The following is a 23,513-nucleotide window of genomic DNA, read 5'->3' as shown; positions in this document are numbered from 1 at the left end:
GGAAAAATTTACACATTAAGTGCACGGCGAACAGGATTATCTGCAGGTAGCAGAGCAGATTTGTTTGGGAGAGGTGCTCTGTTCAAGTCTCTGTCGGGACATAGGTTATCCTTACTGAGGTTTTTGTTGTTTGCCTCAGTCCCTCTAGGCAAGTGTCTGAATAGTATCTTGTCGTTAAGGTCCCCCCCCCCACACCCGAATGCTAAGTATATCGGGCAGAGTCTTTGTTAAGGCTCTGATAGCCATTCTGCTTGTCAAGTAATTACCGAGGTTTAATGGAACCGAAGATTCATTATCATGTTCACAAGACACGCCCATTAGTCCTTACCACAACCAAGATAAATCTTATCCAAATCCTCTCGTCCTAATTTTTTAAGATCTGTTTTTATATTATCCTCTCATCTTCTTCTCCTTCTTCTTATTCCAAACGTTCCTCTCCTTCAAAGTTCCAACCAGATTTTTACTTGAATTTTTCATCTAGATTATGCTACATGCCTCGCCTACACTGCTCAGCCCGTTAATGTTATTACTCTGAAAAATATTTGGTGATAAGGATTTATTAGGTTTCAAATTTTGACTATTTAGTAATTGTGAACTACTTTGTCTAGTATGTTATATATCAGGGAATATTTCTTTATATTTTGCAATATTTGCTACCGGATATTATATATGCTACTCTACATACATGGATGTATATCATATATCACGTATTACATGCTACATAACCAAAAATTTTCAATAGTTCTTCCAATTTCAAAGCTGTGCTTAGAGAAGGCAGTGGAAGACTGACACTGTTAGGTTCTGTAGAGTTCCGTGTGCATAACAGAAGGTTATTGTAGAATGTAATTAATTTCAACACTTTTTTATACTTACTTATTTACTCATGGAGCTGAGCCCTTCTGGAGGAGCCGCCAATTCTGCAGCTACTCAAGAACTTACCAGTGTTTTATGGAACCCGAAAGTTCATTACCGTGTTCACAAGAGCCCTCCACTGGTGCCTATCCTGAGCCAGAACATCCCAATCCATGCCATCCCATCCTATGTCTCTAAGATCCATTTTAATATTGCCCACTCACCTACGCATTGGTTTTCCCAGTGGTCTCTTTCCTCCTGGCTTTCCCACCAATATCCTATACGCATTCCTCGTCTCCCCCATTCGTGCTACATGCCCTGCCCAACTCATCCTCCTTGACTTGATCATTCTAATTATACTTGGAGAAGAGTACAAGTTATGAAGCTCAACGCATTTTTATATGTGGGAAAGTTTATAAATTGAATTTTCTTCAGTTAATTGTTAATTTGAGGCCTCCTTCCTCTCCTCTCTCTCCGTTCTTAAGTAGTAGGAAGCTTAGAGATTGTTTTCTTCTATTGTAATTAGCGTGTTACACCTTGGATGGAGAATCAGGGCTTAATATGAAAGTTACATGTAAATATGCCAAGGCACAGGACAATGCGAACGTAATCAGTTTTCTGTGCTAATTTCGGATCTATGATATGAGAGAAAGAGTGGTTTAAGGAAGGCTGGGCATTATAATCAAACTTACGTATATTATTTAATGAGAAGATCGGTCTTGAAGGCAGGCTTTTGAGTCCTTACTTCTCATGAAGTTGTTTTTTTTTATTGCTAGTGGGTTGGGACTAAGTCCCCTGTACTGAGGCCACTTCTGGCCTATTGTACCAGCCCCAGATGATAGGTGAGGGTGATTGTGGAGCAATTGGTGGAATGAAGATTGGCAGGGGAAACCGAAGTACTTGGAGCAAACCTGCCCCAGCGCCACTTTGTCCACCACAAATCCCACTTGACCAGACTCGGGATCGAAACCGGGCCGCCGCGGTGGGAAGCCAGCGACTAACCGCTTGAGCTATGGTGCGGCCTTCTCTCGAAGTTAACTCTGTTTTACGTTGTAATTGTAATTTATAAAATTTCATAGTTATTTGCTTCTTAATTGCTTGGTCCTTGTCCTTAACATAGGGTAGAGAAGGCTTTCAGAACTCTAATATGGTTGATTCTAAAAGGTTCTGACGATGGTGTATAACACTTGGAATTACTGGATCAGCTCTTTATAAGGGACTCAACTGAGTGTCGTCCTCCCTGATGTGAGGACGGAAACAGGTCCAGTTTCCGAAACGTCGTGTTTTCTAGTCTCTAGAACACCGGACGACGAAAAAGTCCAAAAACCCAATAATTCTGAGTCTAAAAAGAGATATTTTTAATATTGAATAAGTTCGGAACCTCGAATGATGGTTTCAAATACATTCACAGTTATAAAGTTGTGATTTCAGTACTTTTACGGGTACCAAAGAAAGGCCATTACTTCTTGCCGTGTTTCTAACCATCAGTGAATGATGCATCTTCAGTAACGATTGGTATGATATAACTAAATGTTTAAAGTAACGTAGAAATAAAGCAAAGTGACACAAGACAGCACTGTACTGAATAGTCCTGTGATACATCTAGCAGTGGAAAGAAGTCATACATCATTCTGCCATCCCTCGAGCCGCCTGCTACGTGGCCAGACAATAGTGCCTTATGCCACTGTTGCTTGCTTCCTCTTATCACAGTAAATTTCTGTGTGCCTTAACACACAAAGAAAGGAGAAAGAGCTCAACAACATAGATCCTTAACCAACTACATAAAAAGGGGAAAACAACGCTGCCCGGCCCTCTAAGAGCTGCAGTATCACCACAATCTCCCGTTGATAGAAGAGGCACGGAGACACGAACATAGCCATTTAAGATTTTAAATATTAGGACTTCGAACAATTTTGAACTCAACCAAATTTTAGCTTATTTAAATTCTTTATATTACACTTTGATTCAACTTGATGTACTATGATGAATGTAATAGTAGTCCCCTCCACATGCTCTTATGCCTTCTGAAGATGGTCATAACTTGACCGAAATATGTAAAGGCATTCATATAAATATACATTTGAGTCACACTGGACGGTATTGCTAAATCATTCTATAACAACTTCCCACGAAATAAAATTTGAATTTAAAATCTTATATTACACTAATGACCACCTCTATGGTATAGTGGTCAGAGTTCCTTCTTAGAGATCCAGAGGTTCCGGGTTCGATTCCCGGGGCTACCATATCTTCTGAGAAGTAGTGGGTCTTGAACGGGGTCCACTCAACCTTGTGGCTGCTCCGGTCTAGAAAACCGAAATTAACAGCCGTGGGGATTCGTTGCCCTGACCACGCGACACCCTCTATCCGTTAATGTTGACACTAACTTCGGTGACAAGCGGCGGTCGGTCGGTCGCTAAAGTGCGCTTGCGGACTAAAACCACGGAGTTTCTTTTTGTATATAACACTTATATCTGATGTAAGTATGGATAAATGGTTCGATTGTGGTTCGTTGAATAATCAGTCATACGATATCGGGAACAGCGTTGCTGCTAGTGGTCATTCATGCAGAACTTCTCCAAGAAAAGCTAGTAAATACGACTGAAGGCTGTTTCGAATTTGCTGTTGAGACGGAAGTCGACGATGAGGGCGTTGGTTGTTGTGAGCTATTATCTTCAGAGTATTTGGAACTTGGAAAGGAAACTCATTAATGTTTGTGACAGGCCTATCGAATATTTTGAACCAAAATGGACTAAACTGCAACGCAGTGAAATTGTTATCCAATCATTAATTCGATATCATTCATGAATGGCAGTGGACATGATACAGCAGCAACACTGCAGAACAACTGGAAGCCATTTGTTTCTTTAACAACGTATTTCACAGATGAAAACACGAAGAGGCATCTGATATATAAGATCAAGTTCTCAGAAGAACAAAATGCCTACTTTACTTTGATGGGACACGAACCCCATGCCTCCAAAAATTCTTCTAGCAAAGTTGGGGTATACATAGATCCACAGGACCTCCGTTGATAAGATACGCACAGCATAGAAAATGGGGCGCTCAGCAATTCTTTTATTGTTGCGTGTATTCCTTTCCTCGGGAACCTGATTAAGTAGCCGTTGCCTAGCACCAAATGGAAGTATAAAATTAACCGAGCCTTTACCTAACAACGATAGGAGGGATACACATACAGATACGAANGGTGGATTCTAAAAGGTACTGACGATGGTGTATAACACTTGGAATTACTGGATCAGCTCTTTATAAGGGACTCAACTGAGTGTCGTCCTCCCTGATGTGAAGACGGAAACAGATCCAGTTTCCGAAACGTCGTGTTTTCTAGTCTCTAGAATACCGGACGATGACACAGTCTAAAAACCCAATAATTCTGAGTCTAAAAAGAGATATTTTTAATATTGAATAAGTTCGGAACCTCGAATGATGGTTTCAAATACATTCACAGTTATAAAGTTGTGATTTCAGTACTTTTACGGGTACCAAAGAAAGGCCATTACTTCTTGCCGTGTTTCTAACCATCAGTGAATGATGCATCTTCAGTAACGATTGGTATGATATAACTAAATGTTTAAAGTAACGTAGAAATAAAGCAAAGTGACACAAGACAGCACTGTACTGAATAGTCCTGTGATACATCTAGCAGTGGAAAGAAGTCATACATCATTCTGCCATCCCTCGAGCCGCCTGCTACGTGGCCAGACAATAGTGCCTTATGCCACTGTTGCTTGCTTCCTCTTATCACAGTAAATTTCTGTGTGCCTTAACACACAAAGAAAGGAGAAAGAGCTCAACAACATAGATCCTTAACCAACTACATAAAAAGGGGAAAACAACGCTGCCCGGCCCTCTAAGAGCTGCAGTATCACCACAATCTCCCGTTGATAGAAGAGGCACGGAGACACGAACATAGCCATTTAAGATTTTAAATATTAGGACTTCGAACAATTTTGAACTCAACCAAATTTTAGCTTATTTAAATTCTTTATATTACACTTTGATTCAACTTGATGTACTATGATGAATGTAATAGTAGTCCCCTCCACATGCTCTTATGCCTTCTGAAGATGGGCATAACTTGAACGAAACATGTAAAGGTATTCATATAAATATACATTTGAGTCACACTGGACGGTATTGCTAAATCATTCTATAACAACTTCCCACGAAATAAAATTTGAATTTAAAATCTTATATTACACTAATGACCACCTCTATGGTATAGTGGTCAGAGTTCCTTCTTAGAGATCCAGAGGTTCCGGGTTCGATTCCCGGGGCTACCATATCTTCTGAGAAGTAGTGGGTCTTGAACGGGGTCCACTCAACCTTGTGGCTGCTCCGGTCTAGAAAACCGAAATTAACAGCCGTGGGGATTCGTTGCCCTGACCACGCGACACCCTCTATCCGTTAATGTTGACACTAACTTCGGTGACAAGCGGCGGTCGGTCGGTCGCTAAAGTGCGCTTGCGGACTAAAACCACGGAGTTTCTTTTTGTATATAACACTTATATCTGATGTAAGTATGGATAAATGGTTCGATTGTGGTTCGTTGAATAATCAGTCATACGATATCGGGAACAGCGTTGCTGCTAGTGGTCATTCATGCAGAACTTCTCCAAGAAAAGCTAGTAAATACGACTGAAGGCTGTTTCGAATTTGCTGTTGAGACGGAAGTCGACGATGAGGGCGTTGGTTGTTGTGAGCTATTATCTTCAGAGTATTTGGAACTTGGAAAGGAAACTCATTAATGTTTGTGACAGGCCTATCGAATATTTTGAACCAAAATGGACTAAACTGCAACGCAGTGAAATTGTTATCCAATCATTAATTCGATATCATTCATGAGATGGCAGTGGACATGATACAGCAGCAACACTGCAGAACAACTGGAAGCCATTTGTTTCTTTAACAACGTATTTCACAGATGAAAACACGAAGAGGCATCTGATATATAAGATCAAGTTCTCAGAAGAACAAAATGCCTACTTTACTTTGATGGGACACGAACCCCATGCCTCCAAAAATTCTTCTAGCAAAGTTGGGGTATACATAGATCCACAGGACCTCCGTTGAAAAGATACGCACAGCATAGAAAATGGGGCGCTCAGCAATTCTTTTATTGTTGCGTGTATTCCTTTCCTCGGGAACCTGATTAAGTAGCCGTTGCCTAGCACCAAATGGAAGTATAAAATTAACCGAGCCTTTACCTAACAACGATAGGAGGGATACACATACAGATACGAAGATTAATTGGAGCGTTTTATCAATGATATGCATAATAAATTTCATAGAATTGGTTCAGGCAATCAACAACTTATATGAGGCACACAGACAGAATGGTGATCTTTATGGCTGCGCCGTAGCTCAAGAATTTAGTGGCTGGCTTCCCACAGCGGCGGCCCGGGTTCGATCCCTGGTCTGGTCAATTGGGATTTGTGGTGGACAAAGTGACACTGGGGCAGGTTTTCTCCGAGTACTTCGGTTTCCCCTGTCAATCTTCATTCCACTAATTGCTCCACAATCACCCTCACCTATCATCTGGGGCAGGTACAATAGGCCAGAAGTGGCCGCAGTACAAGGGACTTAGTCCCACCCCACTAGCATTAAAAAATGGTGATCTCGTAAGCTTTTATTTTATTTTATTTTTTTCAAGATAATGAGAAGAGGCTAAAATGTTCTTCCTACCAACAGAAGAGGAAGTGAACATTTTGCACTTCAGTTAGACAAGAGTGAAGTCTTTACCAGCTGTGCTGTGTTTGCTGGCTTTGTGAGATTTGAAGCAGAAGGAAAAAGAAATGAAAATATTGTGTTCCTTAAATACAGGCAAACCGCAAAAAATGAAAATAAAATACAGGAGTTCGTGGCAGTTAATGAGGAAGTGCATTTGTATTGGTACAGACGAAGACAGGACTATGAGGGTTAAACATACCTGAGTCTATACTCGGATCAGCTTAGTAAGGTCTCAAGCAAAACAGTCGCTGCACAAGTCATTCAGAAATTCTTGCTACTTATGATATGCCTCAACTCTCCTCTCAGTTTTATACCAAGCTGTGGGAGTAATGCAGTCTAAAATATCTGGAGATTTCAATGTTGTGCTTCGAAGTTGGAAGTGAATATTACTCACTGCTCCTTTACACTGAAGCACGGTGATTGTCCATAGGTCAGATTCCTTCTCGCTCCTTCGAACTTTGAACAGCTGATGTGGTTTTGCATCTTTGTCTTTTTGCTTCACTGAACAATTTCTGTTTTTCAGATTCCTTTATTCGTTTCAAATCTGCATTGTTAAATTAAAGCAGTAGCGTAGTTGGTTGAATCACTAGGCTACAAGCCGGACGTTCGCGAGTTCGAATCCCGATGAAGTGGATTTTTCAATTGACCTAATCCTTCCAGCCGCATTATGATACTGAGATTGACTCAACCTCTAACAGAAGTGAGTAGCAGAAATCTACTTGGGGGTAAAGGGCGGCCGGCGCGTAAGGGTCACTACCTTACCGCCATCTGTGAGTAGATCGTCTAGGGAACTTGTGAGAGCCTCAACGTCTCACAACCCTATGGGCCTTCATGGCCTGTTACCTCTTCATCTGGATATCAGGAACACAATATCGGATTATAATCGCTCTTTAAAAACTGAAATTTAAAAAAATTATACTCAAATGGACTGTTGAAACAACTGACAAACCTACAAAATTTCACTGCTCGAAATGAGACCAATGTTCTCCTTGGCGTAAAGAATGCCCTGCCAGCCGGGTCCTGCAACTCCCAATGAAGATCGGGCGAGAAAAACGAAGCTGGCTCGGAAATTTATTCTCAATTGAAAAAGAAAAAGGCAGAACTCGGTGTCAGAGAGAATGAGAAGTGGAAGATCTTTCTTCTGATATTACAATCTAAACTGAAGAATTTACAGTTATTTTCATTTTGGACCGTGTCATTTCTGTCTGTTTTTATTTATATCGGGTTGAATCGTCTGCAGCCATCTTATGCATGAATGAACAGAAGAACAAAGTTGAAACGATAGCAGATCTGCTACTGAAGTTATCGGAAATTCATCTTATGCTAGACGTTGTTTCTTATAAACCTCGAACTTCCTTGGAGACTGCCGCTTGTGGGTGAGCAGTTCGTCGGAAGTTCGGGGAAACCTATCGCCTATATCTTCCGGCTTGAAGTGTAAGTCAGCCAATAAATTAGTATGATCGACATAGCGTAACATCCCAGATTTAGAACTCTTCATGATTACGTCTGTTAGAGCTTCAGATCTCTGACAATTTGTGAGTTTGTGTCTACTCAAAATAGCAGGGTTTGTATACAGGGTTATTCATAAATCCGTGAAACATTTTAAAAATTCGCAACAAATGAACTATGCATTGGATCATGGCAATTCTTACGCTGATAGAGAATGAATCTCTCCAAGACTTTCCGAAAGCCGCCATTGCCTGCTAATCTCAGGGATCTTCGCAACCGTATCACCGCTGCTGGAGCTCTGGTCAACCGTGATATGCTGACACGGGTGTGGGACGAAATGGATTGTCGCAAAGATGTCTGCCGTATCAGCAAAGGTGGTCACATTGAGCATCTGTGAACGGTGTAAAAAAAAACTTGGTTAGTTTTTCTCATTTCAATGTAAGAAAATTTGGCATTTGTTGCGAAATTTATTTATTGTAAATTTTCAAAATGTTTCACAGACTTCNGCCTGCTAATCTCAGGGATCTTCGCAACCGTATCACCGCTGCTGGGGCTCTGGTCAACCGTGATATGCTGACACGGGTGTGGGACGAAATGGATTGTCGCAAAGATGTCTGCCGTATCAGCAAAGGTGGTCACATTGAGCATCTGTGAACGGTGTAAAAAAAAACTTGGTTAGTTTTTCTCATTTCAATGTAAGAAAATTTGGCATTTGTTGCGAAATTTATTTATTGTAAATTTTCAAAATGTTTCACAGACTTCTGAATAACCCTGTATATACAGGCCTACCAATTACATAAAAATGTTAATAGTACTGATATGTAGCGGGGTCTGTTGTCATTTCGCTACATATTTCAGGGTTCATAGTCATCCTACAATATATCAATTATTAATCTCTGGTGAGTTACCTATCACTAAATTCGTAGTATATCGAAATCACTATGCAGTCTATGTCCACAAGAAAGTAATTAAAATTACTAATAATGATATAATCTATGGTCTAGTGGTCAGTGTTCCTGGATACAGATTCAGAGGTCCCGGGATCGATTCCCGGAGATACCAGAATTTTCTGAGAAGTAGTGGGCCTGGAACGGGGTACACTCAGCCTCGTGAGGTTAATTGAGGAGCTATTTCATGGAAATAGCGGCTCCGGTCTAGAAACCGGTATTAACGGCAGTGGGGATTCTTTGCGCTGACCACTAAATATCCTGTATCCGTTAAAGTTCGCACTAACTTCGCCGAAAAGCGGCGGTTGCTCTGTCGGTATTGTTCGTTTGCGGACTAAAGCCACGGAATTTGTTTAATATAGAAAGATCGAAGAGGTTAGTTCCGTAACTTTTCGGGCAACTTCCTCTTGGTTCCCTAAACTCATTCCAAATATCCCCTTACCTCTCCTACAAAGAGGATTCCTGAGAACGGCAGTTTTCAAACCCAACTTATGATAATACAGTTAAAAAAAAAGGTAAAACTATCCATGTAACAGANGATTCTTTGCGCTGACCACTAAATATCCTGTATCCGTTAAAGTTCGCACTAACTTCGCCGAAAAGCGGCGGTCGCTCTGTCGGTATTGTTGGCTTGAGGACTAAAGCCACGGAATTTGTTTAATATAGAAAGATCGAAGAGGTTAGTTCCGTAACTTTTCGGTCAACTTCCTCTTGGTTCCCTAAACTCATTCCAAATGTCCCCTTACCTCTCCTACAAAGAGGATTCCTGAGAACGGCAGTTTTCAAACCCAACTTATGATAATACAGTTAAAAAAAAAGGTAAAACTATCCATGTAACAGATCACGGAGGACCATAGGCTTGTGAGACGTCGAGCTTCTCACATTATCTAGACCCTCGGCTGCGTGGACAAGGTTTTGAGACAAGGGAGGCAATTCAGAAAGCAGTGCGTCAGTGTCTTCGGATGGCTGGAACGTAATTTTACAGAAGGGGAATTTTCAAACTCCCAGAACGCTGGGAGAAATGTGTTCAAAGAAGTGGCGATTATGTGGAAAAATAAAGAAAGATCTGTAGATTGAGGTTATGTATTTGGTTCGTCAATAATAATGCATGTTATTTTACAAAAAATTGTTGCTCATGAATTTCAGTACGACCCTCGTATTATTTATCCGTCGTCAATTCATATTACAAAAGCACTGAAAATAAGTACTGAATTTTTCAAGTTTTTATGATCATTGACAGAAATTTGTTTCAGGAAATAACAAACGCGAAGAATTTTTATAATCATTAGCCTCTATCAAATCGACACAACGGCATTTCGAATTTCGAAGGTGTAGAGACTTCTTAGGTCGCGTGGAGGAGGTGGGGGGTGAGTTGTGGATATGCTAAGCCGATCAGGGAAGATATTCAGGGACTATAGTGTCCTCACCAGCCTGGGTGTCTCAAAAGTAATTTGTTAATTCATGTTACGCAGAAGGTTTTTCTTATCTTAGGGGTGTTTAAGAATTCAGATTCTGTCTTACAAGAAATACACCATTTGTAAGTAAGAAATATTGGTCAAGAAATGCTAATAAGGTAATTGTGTATTTTTTTCACAATCTTACGAAACCCATAAATGAAAATGCAACGTACACAGATTTACTGCTCTGCATCAAACGGTTAACAACCTATGAAATGAAGTATTCATCCTACCGCTGTAGAAAGTAGGGCACGCGGTAGCATAGTTGGATGAGGCACTATGCTTCAAGCCGGAAGGTTGCAGATTTGATTCCGGATGAAGTCATTGGGTTTTTTCAATTTATCTAAACCTTCCAGCCGCACTATGGCTCTGGGGTCGACTCAACCTCTAACAGAAATGAGTACCAGGAATCTTCCTGGGGCGGGGGGGTAAAGGACGGCCGACTCGTAAGGCTGACAACCTTACCGTCATCTCTGAGCCAATTGTCTAGAAAATTTAGGAACCTCGCCTCTCACAATCCTATGGACCTTCAGTGCCTGTTACAAGGATAGCTTTACCCTTTTCATTACTGTAAAATCCCGTGTAATTTCAAAATATTAACGCACTATGGTTACAAAATCGTAGAAATTATAACGTTAAGTGTTTAATAAACAAACAAAAGCACCTAAATTATGATCCCATCTTCAATATTACAATAGAATTATAATATTTCCTAGAAATTAGTAGCATATTCCCAATTTTTCTGTTTGTGTGCTTTTTAAATATAGCAATATCTTTATAAGGATAATTAGTTGTCTCAAGGTAAATTAATATTTTTAACCTCTCTTTTACATTTATTTGGCGAATATTTATTATACTCTTATCACGCACATTTGCATTTTATTTCGTTCAAGAACCGAAATGTTTTATTCATAGTTCTAAAGTGAATATCTTTTTCTCTTCTCATTTCGTAAAAGAACCAGCGCCAATAAGACACTCACTCATCAGCTCAGTTATGCTTGCGTTCACACATACACTGTGCTTACTGCCATTTTCTTTTTAACTGAACTCTGTGCTGTGTAATGCAGTAATTTGGCTAGTCTTGTATTTTATCAAGAGTAACATTTTCATACTTGATTCTAATTCGCCTCTTCGACGTAACAACTTTCTGTCACTTTACATAATAATTACATATTTAATTTTTAATTTGACCAATACTATTCTGAAATAATAAGAAAAACTCTTCAGAGGAGTTTATATTTAAGTTGTAATCCAACAATCAGCGGTAGGAATTCTGTTCTTCTCTTACCAATGTGGATTGCACCACAAACTACAAGAATGTTCTTCCTCTGATTTTAGGTGTCAATTTAAAATTGCTAGTGGTTCATCTTCGACAAAGTTCCAGCTTCTTGTTAAACAATTCGAAACGCACCAGTTTGTACAGCACCAATTACGGGAGTTTTAAAAATGTAAGTGTTCTTGTGTTGCTTTTCCTTGTGCACTTTATAGTTAATTAGCTGTGCAAAATAGTTATTTTGTTATGGCGGACACTGGTGGTGTTCTGAGTTATTTTCACTCAGTTCTAATCTCAAAATTTATTGCCGTAAAACTTATTAAAATTATTACTCTCTGTGTGCATTTGTATTATCCCTTCTAATGTTTCTAAGAAGACTTTGTAACTGCAACAAAAATTGCTCTTGTACCTTTCCCAGACTCTTCTATACACTTTTCAATGAAACAGAATGGTCCTTGAAGAGTTAATAGTTACGCGTATAGTAAAATTTCTTCCAACTTTATGGAACTTGAAGATTCATTTCCCTCTTCACAACAGCCCGTCACTGACCCAAAGGAATTTCACATTTTCTCGCGTATTACTTTGAGATCCATTTTAGTAATACACTCTCACTTACATCCAAGTGCTCCAAATAATCTCTTCCTTTCAGACTTCTCGACCGGAAACATACATGTCTCTCTCTTCCCTCTCCTGCGTGGTACATTCTTTCCGACTTTCTTTCCAATCTCTCCAAATAATTTTTCCGAAAGAGGGCACGCGGTAGCCACACTATGACCCTGGAATCGACTCAGCCTCTAGCAGAAATAAGTACCAGGAATATTTCTTGGGGTAAAGGGCGGCCGGCCCATAAGGCCGACAACCTCATCGCCATCTGTTAGCGGATTGTCTAGGAAATATGGGAGTCACAACGTCTCACAACCCTATGAGCTTCCACGGCCCGTTACAGGGATACCTTTACTTTTTACTTTACTGGAACTTCTAAAGAAACATAAATATTATGAAGAAATATTTATATAAATATGTTCCTTATTTTAGCCATCTTAGTTTGTTGTGTTAATTACGCGTGTTATTGTGAACCGCTCAGTATTCCTCTCTGGTTTAATTGCAGATTTCCGTTCCGTTCGCTTCACAAGTAACAGAGACAGTTCCTTTCATTCTGCTGTTGAAGTGATAAAGCTCCTTGTGATTAATGATTTGTAATATATCTTTTCCTTTCTGACTTTCGCATGACATAAATTTGCACCATTAGAGTTCATGACAGACACAGCACAAGCATTTATATCACATTATTACAATATATAATTTATTTATGAAGGCGCCCAAGACTTTGAATCATGAGTGCGTGGGCAGATGAAGTTTCGTTCTAGGCTCTGCAGTCTTCTTCAAGTCTGCGGCGAATCTAGAGTCAAACTAAGTGCTATATTTTGGCGTATATATATATTTACTGCTGGGCAACAGATTTCAATGAGCATGAATAGACGGCCGCTGTTAGGGAACGGCTCGGTAAACACGTTCCAGTTACAATTGATAAGTGTGTAATAGTAGAGATACTGTTGGAAACGGGGTTTCTAGGGTGGCTTGAGCCGAGGGGTTATAAGAAGGAAAACTAGAACAAGAATAGGCAAACCATCTTCTCGTCAGAGAGAGTGTCATATAAGGACTACGGCAGCAAGGTTTCAGTTGAGAAAAGAAAGAACTGGTCGTGAGTCTCAAGGAGCTTGGCGCCAAGACTAAATAACTGGCGATAAACCGCCAGTCGTAAAGTAATTTTGACTTTGAAGAATATGCAGTTGTAAGGGAGCCGGCATTCAGAGATGACTTGAGTCCGGAAGCAGAGGAATTGTCATTGTTAGAAGCTGTTACCAGGCAACTACTAGTGAAGACACTGAGGGCTGAAAATGACTTATTGTGATTTTATAAAGTGTAGAAGTAGCAATAGTGTTATAGTTAGTTGTAGTTACGACAAGTAAGCTGTCAATATATCCAATATCTAATCCAAGACCCTGTCCATAATGATTATATAATGAATGTCTGGACCTTACTATGGGACTTACACGTCAAAATTTTACGTGTTGGGTATTTCTTGCTATATGCGATGCTGAGGAGAGAAAACTATTCGAGTAACTCAGATACAATATCAATTTCTGTTTAAACAATTGGAGGAAATCACAAAAGACCAGGCACGTTAGGTACGACTCGCCTAAGAGTAAAGGTAAGAAGGACTTAAATATATGTTCATATCTTGACACCAGAGCCAAGAATTTGTGTCTGGGAATACATTTAATAGCAGTCGGTGGAAACTGACAGGGGGTGATCCTCCAGATTTGTCTTTTTGGGAGAACATAACCTAATGAGGATAAAAAGAAGATTCATATCACATACACAGGTTCCGGAGATCTGGCGACATGAAATTAGGTAGATAGGTACCAAGATATCGGAAGAACTTGTTAGCTCTGTCTTCAGAGTAGATGATTATACACTTTTACCCTGAAGAAGGAAATGGTAGGTTCCTCCGATTCTTTGACACATACTGCTCAACTACTGAATATTACAGTCCAGAAGATAGCAACTTTTAGCTCTGTCTTCAGAGTACATGATTATACACTTTTACACTGAAGAAGGAAACGTTAGGTTCCTCCGATACTTTGACACATACTGCTCAACTACCCAGAAGGTAAAAATCTTGATAAGGACCCCATGAGGGCCTCGCATCTCAGATTAGCATGTTATAAATCGTTACAGAGGACCTCAGACTTGGAGGACGCGAGTATGGATTGGAGGATAATGAATTTGAAGGAAACAAATTTCTGAAATGTCCTTTTAATTTATCCGGCCGAAGACTGGGTGCAACCATGTATTCCTACGAAATTTCAATTTCCATAAAAGCGTTGAAATTTCTTCAATAGCTGAGCTGCTACCAGATTCTCAAGAAAAATTCTTTCCCTCAAAATTGATAAAACTAATTTAAACAGAATTTCGACCTTGTAAAGTAATCGATATATGAACTCTCGAAACAGGCCACTGTCTCTTGCAGACCTGTACTACCCATTGTCATGATGATATAATCAATATTCATGTACATACATCGGACAGTGAACCTTAATACATTGGAGAAGACAGGAAATATTTCCGAGACCTCGTGTGCATAACAACACCCCGGTATCGGCAGAGTGAGTACTTTTTTATTTAAAATGGTCCGGGGGAGGGGGCGTGAGGTGGTAAGGGAGAGGGAAGGGAGGAGTATCAGTCGGCACGTGCCTGATGTGAGATCGTGTGTCCCCCTGTATGCCGACAATGCCCTCCGGGAGCGACACCCTCTGTACAAGGGTTTTGTTATAATGTTAAGGGCTGTCCAGAGCCCTTAATTACATGATAGAGCAATATGGCCTTCAGTTTTCATTTTTTGGTGTACACAGAGGACGAGAGTAGACCCCAGTAGCTTAGGCAGGATTAACGCAGTGTTTCCGTGCTTACGAACTGAAGTCATGATGCATAGAGTACGTAGACATTGAGGCCTTGACTTCCTGGCATTAGAATCACTCTATTCAGATGTGCGCAACTGGATCAGAACTGAGCCATTGCAAACCTATCCACTGTTCCAAAATATATTGTCTTATTTTCCATTTCGGTTTCTTAATCTCTTTTGTATTGCTCAGTGGGTATAGCGACGGGTAATAGTCTGGATGGTCCAGGCTCGATTCTCGACAGTGCTACATTTGTCTATTCTTCACAGTGTCCAGACCGAAATTGGTGCTCACCCAGTCTCTTTTCCTATGGGTACCGGGGCTCACTCACCAGGGATAAAACGGCAGGGGCGTGAAGCTTACAACTTACTTCCATCTAGTGTCGAGGTCAAGAAGACCTTCAGTCCCACCCAATATATCTTCATAGTACGCTGCTTAACTAATTCAGCAGAAAAACAAATTTGTATTTTTTTATTTCCATTCTTGTCGCGGTCTTCTAAGTAGTCACTTTCCTAGAGGTATTCCCATCAAAATTTTGTAAACATTTATTTCTGCATTAAACATGATCGAGCAGTCTGACCTAATGAATTATATTTCAAAGATAGAACAGCCCTGAAATATGATTCTCTTATAAAAAGTTAACTAATTTCATTCATGTGACTGATGAAGTTTATCCTTTTTAATCTTTTATCCTCGACATGTTTCGATCTTAGAGACCATTTTCAGAAGGATATCAACAAAATTAGATACCACTATTAGAATATATTTTTTTAATGCTAAACTGTGCATACAATGCCGCCACAATAAATTGAGCATAAAATCTAATGTTTTAAACGTTTTTAAAAATTACAGTGACTTGTACTAATAGGTTGAAATATTTTAAAAAATACAAATAGTTATGTTTAAAAAGATTTTATTACTTTTTTTTAAACCAAGTTTGTTTGAAGGAAGCCAAGCCTGTACCGCCTTGTGGTTCTGTTGTTTGGAGAACAGGACTCTAGTGTCGTCCTGTTGATGTTGGAGGCGCGCTGTGTTATGCAGTTTCTTCCACTTAATTGTTTAATGAAAGAACAGGGATTTTCTTTAGCATTTGTCTGCTAACCATTTCCTACATTCATGCTAAGGAACCATGAGACAAGTAGTGTATCTGTTTCCATGTACGAAAGTTTAATGTAACGCAATAGGATTTAGACAAGAGAAACTACAGCTGAAGTGCACTAACCAGGTTTTTAGCTTACTTTCTTGATTTTGAAGAAAAAATGGCTTATAAAATCAGCATGCTGTCTGTGTGTCCGTGATTCTCCCCTTATCAACTTACGAATGCTTGAACCAGCCTTTATGAAATTTAGTACGTGTTTCAAGTCGACTCAACTGCTATTTCATAAATCTTTGCGTCGGTATGTAAATTTCCCTATCGTTCTTAGGGATATGCATTTGATGTTCTCGCAGAGAATACTATCTTCTGATATGTTACGCCTATGTACTGTCTCCTTCTTAAGGGTAGAACAGCAAGACTCATAAGAGGGGAGCAAGAAACCAGAGATTCTGCTTGCCCCCCCCCTTTTGTGTTCCATACTTGAATTACTCTTCGTCCCTGAAGGCGAAGACAGAATATGTATTCCAACCAACAGGTGAGGAAAAAGCAGACTTGAAGCACAGGCGCCAACTTCTTGCTTGTCTCTGGCTTGGCTTATTCTTTTAACCTGAAGATATAGGCTGTATATTCCTGTAAACATTTCTGACTTATACCGGAATACATGGCATTGTATTATTACGTGACTGAGGGGGCTTGGATTGGTAATTTGATGTATTAAACTCTTATAGATCCGTGACTATCAGTAGTTATAACCGTTTCACTATTTCACGCACTTTACAGTTCACTAGAGCACAAACTTAAAGTCTTATCAGTCTGCTCTGCCTTCACCAGTCGTTGCCTGGTAACGGCTTCCAAAGGCGAATGTTCCCCTCCTCTGGGTTCCCGAACTGTCCCGGTACCTCAGCTACCAGTTTCTCACTGCAACTGCTCACAAGGACCAAACCCCAGCGGTCTTCTAACTCAATCTTTCTCACTCACCAACCAAATACTTTACTCAGTTCAACTCAATTGTTTATCGCTAAACAACTGTCCTGCTTATAACATCTCGGAACGGACAGCACAGAAAACACTTCTCCTCTGTTTTTTTATCAAATTGTTGCCGTGGAAACATGCTTGTTGTACAGTCGCCTATTTCGAGGTCCTGCTAACAACGGTTCTACATGCTACAATACTTAAAATGCCGTTAATTTCAGTGTGTTTAAAAATATAGTTACAAAAGAATGTCATGAACTACTAGGATATCTCAAGAGGAAGATAGACATCTGCTGCTATCTTTGGCAGAAAAGGAATCCTTTTATTAAAATACTTTTCTATTCCATTTTCATTTGAGGATTTCCAGAACATTATATCAATATGACATTCCGTTGAATTTCGCAGGGAATATATGCTGTCAACTTTTAGATGTGTCATCAGTATTGGAATTCATTAATGACCTTCATGAGTATCAATTGTTTTAATGAACTAATGTTCTTGAAAACAATAGGAAGCACAATTAACCCAGAAGGATTTTACCTTTTTAATTAGGCTTATGAGGCAGTGCTTAAAAAAGAAGTTCATTGCAGGTCGACACCTTTTTTTGCATTTCAAAACACAAATTTTGCCGCCTCAAATTAAATTCTGAATCAATCAGAATTCAGCTCGTGTTGCTTGCAGTTTTTTGTAGCAGAATTATAACCACTTTAAATCGTCTACTGTGTTCGTCACTGATTTCTGTTTTGCAAATTACTGATTACAAATGGAACAGCCATTGTTACTAATTATTTCATAAGAGCAAACATAATTTCAAAGCCTGCATTAACTATGCACATTACTTGTAAATATTTCCCAGTTAAAAATTTACTAGAAATTCTATTATAGGTCGCTCTATAAGTGAAAGGTCCACATGCTGTACTTTTTCTATTGCAGTGGGGTGAGACCAAGTATAACATTCAGAATTACTGGCTTTTGTTTCGGTATTCTAAAATAGAGCCGGTCACGGTAGCCGAGCGGTCTAAGGCATGTACTCTCTTCGCTCGGTCGGAAGCCGGGACCGTGGGTTCGGATCTGTTACCTGTGAGGTACGAACTGAATTCTTATATATTATTCTTATACATTGCCGGTCACGATAGCTGAGCGGTCTAAGGCATGTACTGTCTTCGCTCGCTCGGAAGCCGGGATCGTGAGTTCGAATCCCACTCAGGGCACGGATGTCTAGTTTGTCTACAGGTAGAGGCCTTGCGACGAGCTGATCACTCGCCCAAGGAGTCCTACCGTATGTGTAAGATCTATAAAAAGGAAGTGCCAAGGAAGAAAAAAAATTCTAAAATAGAAGTAAAATAATTTTTCGGTAAACTGGATGTGTTTAATTCCTCAAATGAGGCAACTACTCCGTTGGGTCCCTCAGAAAGGGTTAACCTCAGTCACTGAACCTATCGTCTACAGCAGGCATGTCCAACGCGTCAATTGCGATCGACCGGTCTATCGCGGGACGATTTTTGGTCGATCTCATAGGCCTATAAGGAAATTATGCGTGAAAAGCATGTAAATTCACTTGTAATATAATGTGGTTATGTTCAGATTTTGAAGGGAAAACACGTATTAAAGTTGTCTGTACTTTCAATGTATGTTGCTTTTACAACAAACATCATGTGTCGTGTTATTTTTACCAATATTTTTGCTTAAAGCGAGGTACAACGATAGGAGGTGGTGGTAGGTTACTGGCGGTTTTGACACTGAAAAAGTCGATCACAATCTCTTTGAAGTTGGACATGCCTGGTCTACAGTAATAAACCTTCCCAGATTCTGGTATTACTCGTAGTTGTGCATTGTCGCTAACTTTATTTATACTTTGAGACATGATTAATTGTCTGGTTTAATATTCAGATATTGAAGGTGTGTGTATATATATAACAAATTTTTTATTTATATATGTAGCATAGATTAGTTTCGAATGCCCTAATTTTATCGGCCACTTTTATTTAATTTCAAAAGAAGTAAATTTTGCAAGGTGCATTTGAACAGAATAGAAATGCACAGAGGAATTGGAGAATTCTTCTAGATATGACTTTGGTTTCCTGTTACTGTATCATTGCTTACGTCAAGAAAGTTACGGAAAACAAGGAAAGGAGCAAAAATGGAGAAGTTTAGAAAGAGAAAACATCCAAAACATTTGTACGATAAGTCTTTGATCATGAAAACGTGGGATGATATGGCAATTGTTTCCAATATTTTGCCGGCATTTCTCAACCTATGCGGTATATCTGAGAAATATGACGTTACAGGAATCGATTCTACTGCGGACTTCGGGTGATGGCTTCAAAATTACAATATCATTATTGTATTATTTCTTATTTTACGAGTGTCCTTATTGATATGGTGACTAGCGTTTTAATGTGTCTCTCGGAAGGTCCTGTTTTTCATCAGACCCATAAACATTGATCATAAATCAACACATTATGAACCTGTCAGTAGGCCTATAATGACAGTAACCTGAAGACGAAACAGAGTCAAGAAACTTCATACACCCTAATTATCACTCACTCACTCACTCATGCAGGTGAACCCTCCTTGAGAAGTTGCCAACTGTGCAGCTACTCAGGAACTTCCCAGACTTTTGTGGAACCCGAAGGTTCATTACCGTCTTCACAAGAACCCTCCACTGGTTCCTATCCTGAGCCAGATCAATCCAATCAATACTATCCCGTCCTCCCTCACTAAGATCCATTTTACTACTCTCCACCAAAATAGGCTTGGTTTTCCTACTAGTCCCTTTCTTTCTAGTTTTCCCATCAGTATCTTATACGCATTCTTGTTCTTCCCCCATTCGTGCTACATGCCCTGTACGCCAATTTTACTGGAAGAATTTGTAGTATTCAGAATCATATGTTGATACCAATGGGAGCTAATAGTAGACTGGTTTCTGAGCAGATGAGAGCTGAATTTTGCTGTATTATGAGAGGCAGTGGCCAGTACGCACACAATTACATTTAACAAACATGTCTGCTCATATCAAGAGATATTTTCACTAGCATCAGTATACAGTTGCTATTATTGCCCTGGTCTTCTACGGCGCAGTAACGGACGCAGTATGTAACCCATCTCCAGCTCTCAGAGAGAGGAAGTGGACTTATTACGGGATTATCATGCTCTATATATGTATGTGTGTTGCTTCAGCATGCCTGCCAGTTTTCTTTTTCCCCTGAATGAGGGGTACGCGGTAGGGTAGTTGGTTGAGGCACTATGCTACCAGCCGGAAGGTTGCGGGATCGAATCCCGATGAGGTGGATTTCTTTTTAAATTTACCTAATCCTTCCAGCGGCACTATAGCCCTGTGGTTGGCTCAGCCTCTAACATAAATGAGTAGCAGGAATATTCTTGGGGGTAAAGAGCGGACGGAGCGTAAGGCTGAAAACCTTACAAGGATACCTTTACTTGTTACTTTACATATCATGTGACTGATTTTCGCGAAATCTGAAACGAATATTGGTTGCCTTCCTTTCGGGTTTACAATTGTTGCCTGTTGTTTACAGTTGCTGATGCTCTTGCCAAGTTAGTCACTCTTGGGTCGGAGTCCCGTGGGTCTCGCGATCATATTTTACTCTCTCAAATTCGAAACTTCCCTTTTTGTCACTTTCTACGACTGTCAGGACTACAATGGACATATTCGACTCCTCCTTTACTCGGTCGTGTCTTCTGATTGCGTCCTTGTTATAACCTCTTGGCACGGACCTTCGGAAAACAGCCCGTACTCTTGACGAGGCGTGATTACCGCGCCATTTCTTAGAAATTGACATACTATGGTCGCGCGTGTACGCTTGCTTGGGATTTGTTTACCGAGTCGTTTTCTAGTAATGGGTCTACACGTCACAGTATTATCTTCCCACTTTCTTCTATTGCTAGTGGGGTGGGACTAAGTCCCTTGTACTGCGGCCACTTCTGGCCTATTGTACCAGCCCCAGATGATAGGTGAGGGTGACTGTGGAGCAATTGGTGGAATGAAGATTGGCAGGGGAACCTGCCCCAGCACCACTTTGTCCACCACAAATACCACTTGATCAGACCGGGGATCGAACACGGGCCGCCACGGTGGGAAGCCAGCGACTAACCGCTTGAGCTATGGCGCGGCCCAATCTTCCCACTTAATAAAGAACTTTGGTGAATATTTCTTTTTTTGCCGAAATTGTTTAAGGCTATGGTCGTCTTTTCGATAGATTTATTCAATTTTGGATGGATGGCGCTAACTATTCTAATACTGGAACTCGGCAAAGGAAACTGAAATAACCACGCATGCGAGTTATACCTGAAATACGGTTTGTAAAATGACAATGCGAAACCTGGAGCTTGTAGGGCTCTCTGAAAATTTGTCCTTAAGCAAATGTTGTGCCACAATAATTGAATTAATTTATTAAAGTGCTGGACAAGAGCCGAAGGGACAAGTACGCGCAAGCGCTCTGGAGTGGGCAGAACTAATCTTTTACTTACTTACTTAATCCTTTCCTCTAATGCCTTACGGTGTCGAGGTTGTTCTTACATTTTGATCATTTTACAGTCGACAGGGCTCCTTGGACGAGTGATCAGCTCGTCGCAAGTCCTCTACCTAAATACAAGATAACACAAACAGAATAAGCACATCCATTCCTTGTGTGGGATTCGAACCCACGATCCAGGCTTCGGAGCGAGNTAGACGGTAGGACTCCTTGGACGAGTGATCAGCCCGTCGCAAGGTCTCTACCTAAACACAGGACAACACAAACAGAATAAACACACACATATATCAAACATCCATGAGTTGTGTGGGATTCGAACCCACGATCCAGGCTTCGGAGCGAGCAAAGTCAGTACATGTTTTAGAGAACTCGGCTACCGTGACCGGCACTATTAATGATGATGATGATGATGATGATGATGATGATGATGATGATAATAAGAAATCAAATCAATTGTTTCCTTGCTTATTAAATATCACAGAGGATGAAAGCAGGAGCATACAGGCAAGAAAAGTATACACAGAAACGAAGAGAAAATAAAGCAACGTGTATTATTTAGGTAATAAAAACTTAATTGATATAATAGTGTCGATAATGATGTGATAAGAGGAATTGTGTTTAAATTAATACTGAATAGAGTTAATTATTAAGAAATACAATTTATAAAATATGGTTAGGAAAAACAATTTTGTTCCAAATATGTCAGCGTCCTTATAAATAATATTAGCAGTTGAACCGCATCTAGCAGAAGGATAATTTTTATTAGAAGAGCAGAGAGCATAGAAAAGACTCCGAAATGCTGGGCAGGAACTTCATGGCCAGCAGCCCCCAAAACAGAAGAGCGGATCTTAGATCCAAAATGAATTTGAATAAAGAAGAGTGTCTTGAAGTGACAATTCCTCTTACATAAGTTATGAGAATTTAACTGCTCAAAGCAAAAGCATGGTCATAACGTACTTTCTGGATGCTTTCCAATTTTTTGACAGAAGTAGGCGTAATAGAGTTCCAAACAACAGAGGCATATGTAAGCTTAGATCAGAATACCGTAAAATATAATATGTAAATAGATTCAAGGGAATGTGATGTTTAAGTTGCGAATTTGGCCCAACACTTAATAAAATGAAGAAATATATATCTGATATATTTATGTAAATGAACATTAAAGTTAAGTAATACATATTTGGGAGGCTCCATAAGGGTTATAGAAGAATGGCGAAGTTTATGATTAAAGATCATTATGTTAATTTTCTTGAGAAGGATATAGCTTTTGTTTTACTGCTATGCCTTAAAATGGGACTAAAAAATTCAGTTCAATTTTTTCAGAACCCAAAGAATGTATGGGTCTGAGTCCTCAAGTCAGCTGACAGTTTCTGTTTCAGTATTAAATACCAGCATTAAATAAAATATAGTATAGAACTATGTCACCTATTTTGTCGGATATGTAATTTTCTGATAATTACGAAAATGCTTTTGTGGAAGTCTAAACTTGAAGAGTAAAATTGGAATAAAGAGAACTGATACTCTTACTGAACCACTGTCCCTTGAGAGACGAAAACTGCACAACTAATGAAGACTTGTGTGTTAATCAATATAACAAGCCTCCGGTAACAAATTGCTTCTCAGAGGAAAGACAGATACTCGTAACAATGAGGTAAAATTAGATCGGCAACAAGAAGACATGACGTATTCTCGTGGGGCGTCTTCTAGTTCAGCTTTCTCAGAACCATGAGAGCAGAGAACCGAGATATATACCCGTGTG

The 23,513-nt window shown here is 39.8% G+C and overlaps 1 protein-coding gene across 2 annotated transcripts in view; it reads left to right on the top strand.

The window, feature by feature from the left end:
- LOC111869779 (ELAV-like protein 1) overlaps window positions 1-23,513 on the top strand; it is a 265,911-nt gene that overhangs the window by 11,376 nt on the left and 231,022 nt on the right. The gene's annotated exons all lie outside the window — the stretch shown is intronic.

Source organism: Cryptotermes secundus, unplaced genomic scaffold, assembly GCF_002891405.2.
Source record: "Cryptotermes secundus unplaced genomic scaffold, Csec_1.0 scaffold958, whole genome shotgun sequence".
Lineage (NCBI taxonomy): Eukaryota > Metazoa > Arthropoda > Insecta > Blattodea > Kalotermitidae > Cryptotermes > Cryptotermes secundus.
Note: the sequence above shows the minus strand (reverse complement) of the source record. Positions and strands in the feature narration are given on the sequence as shown.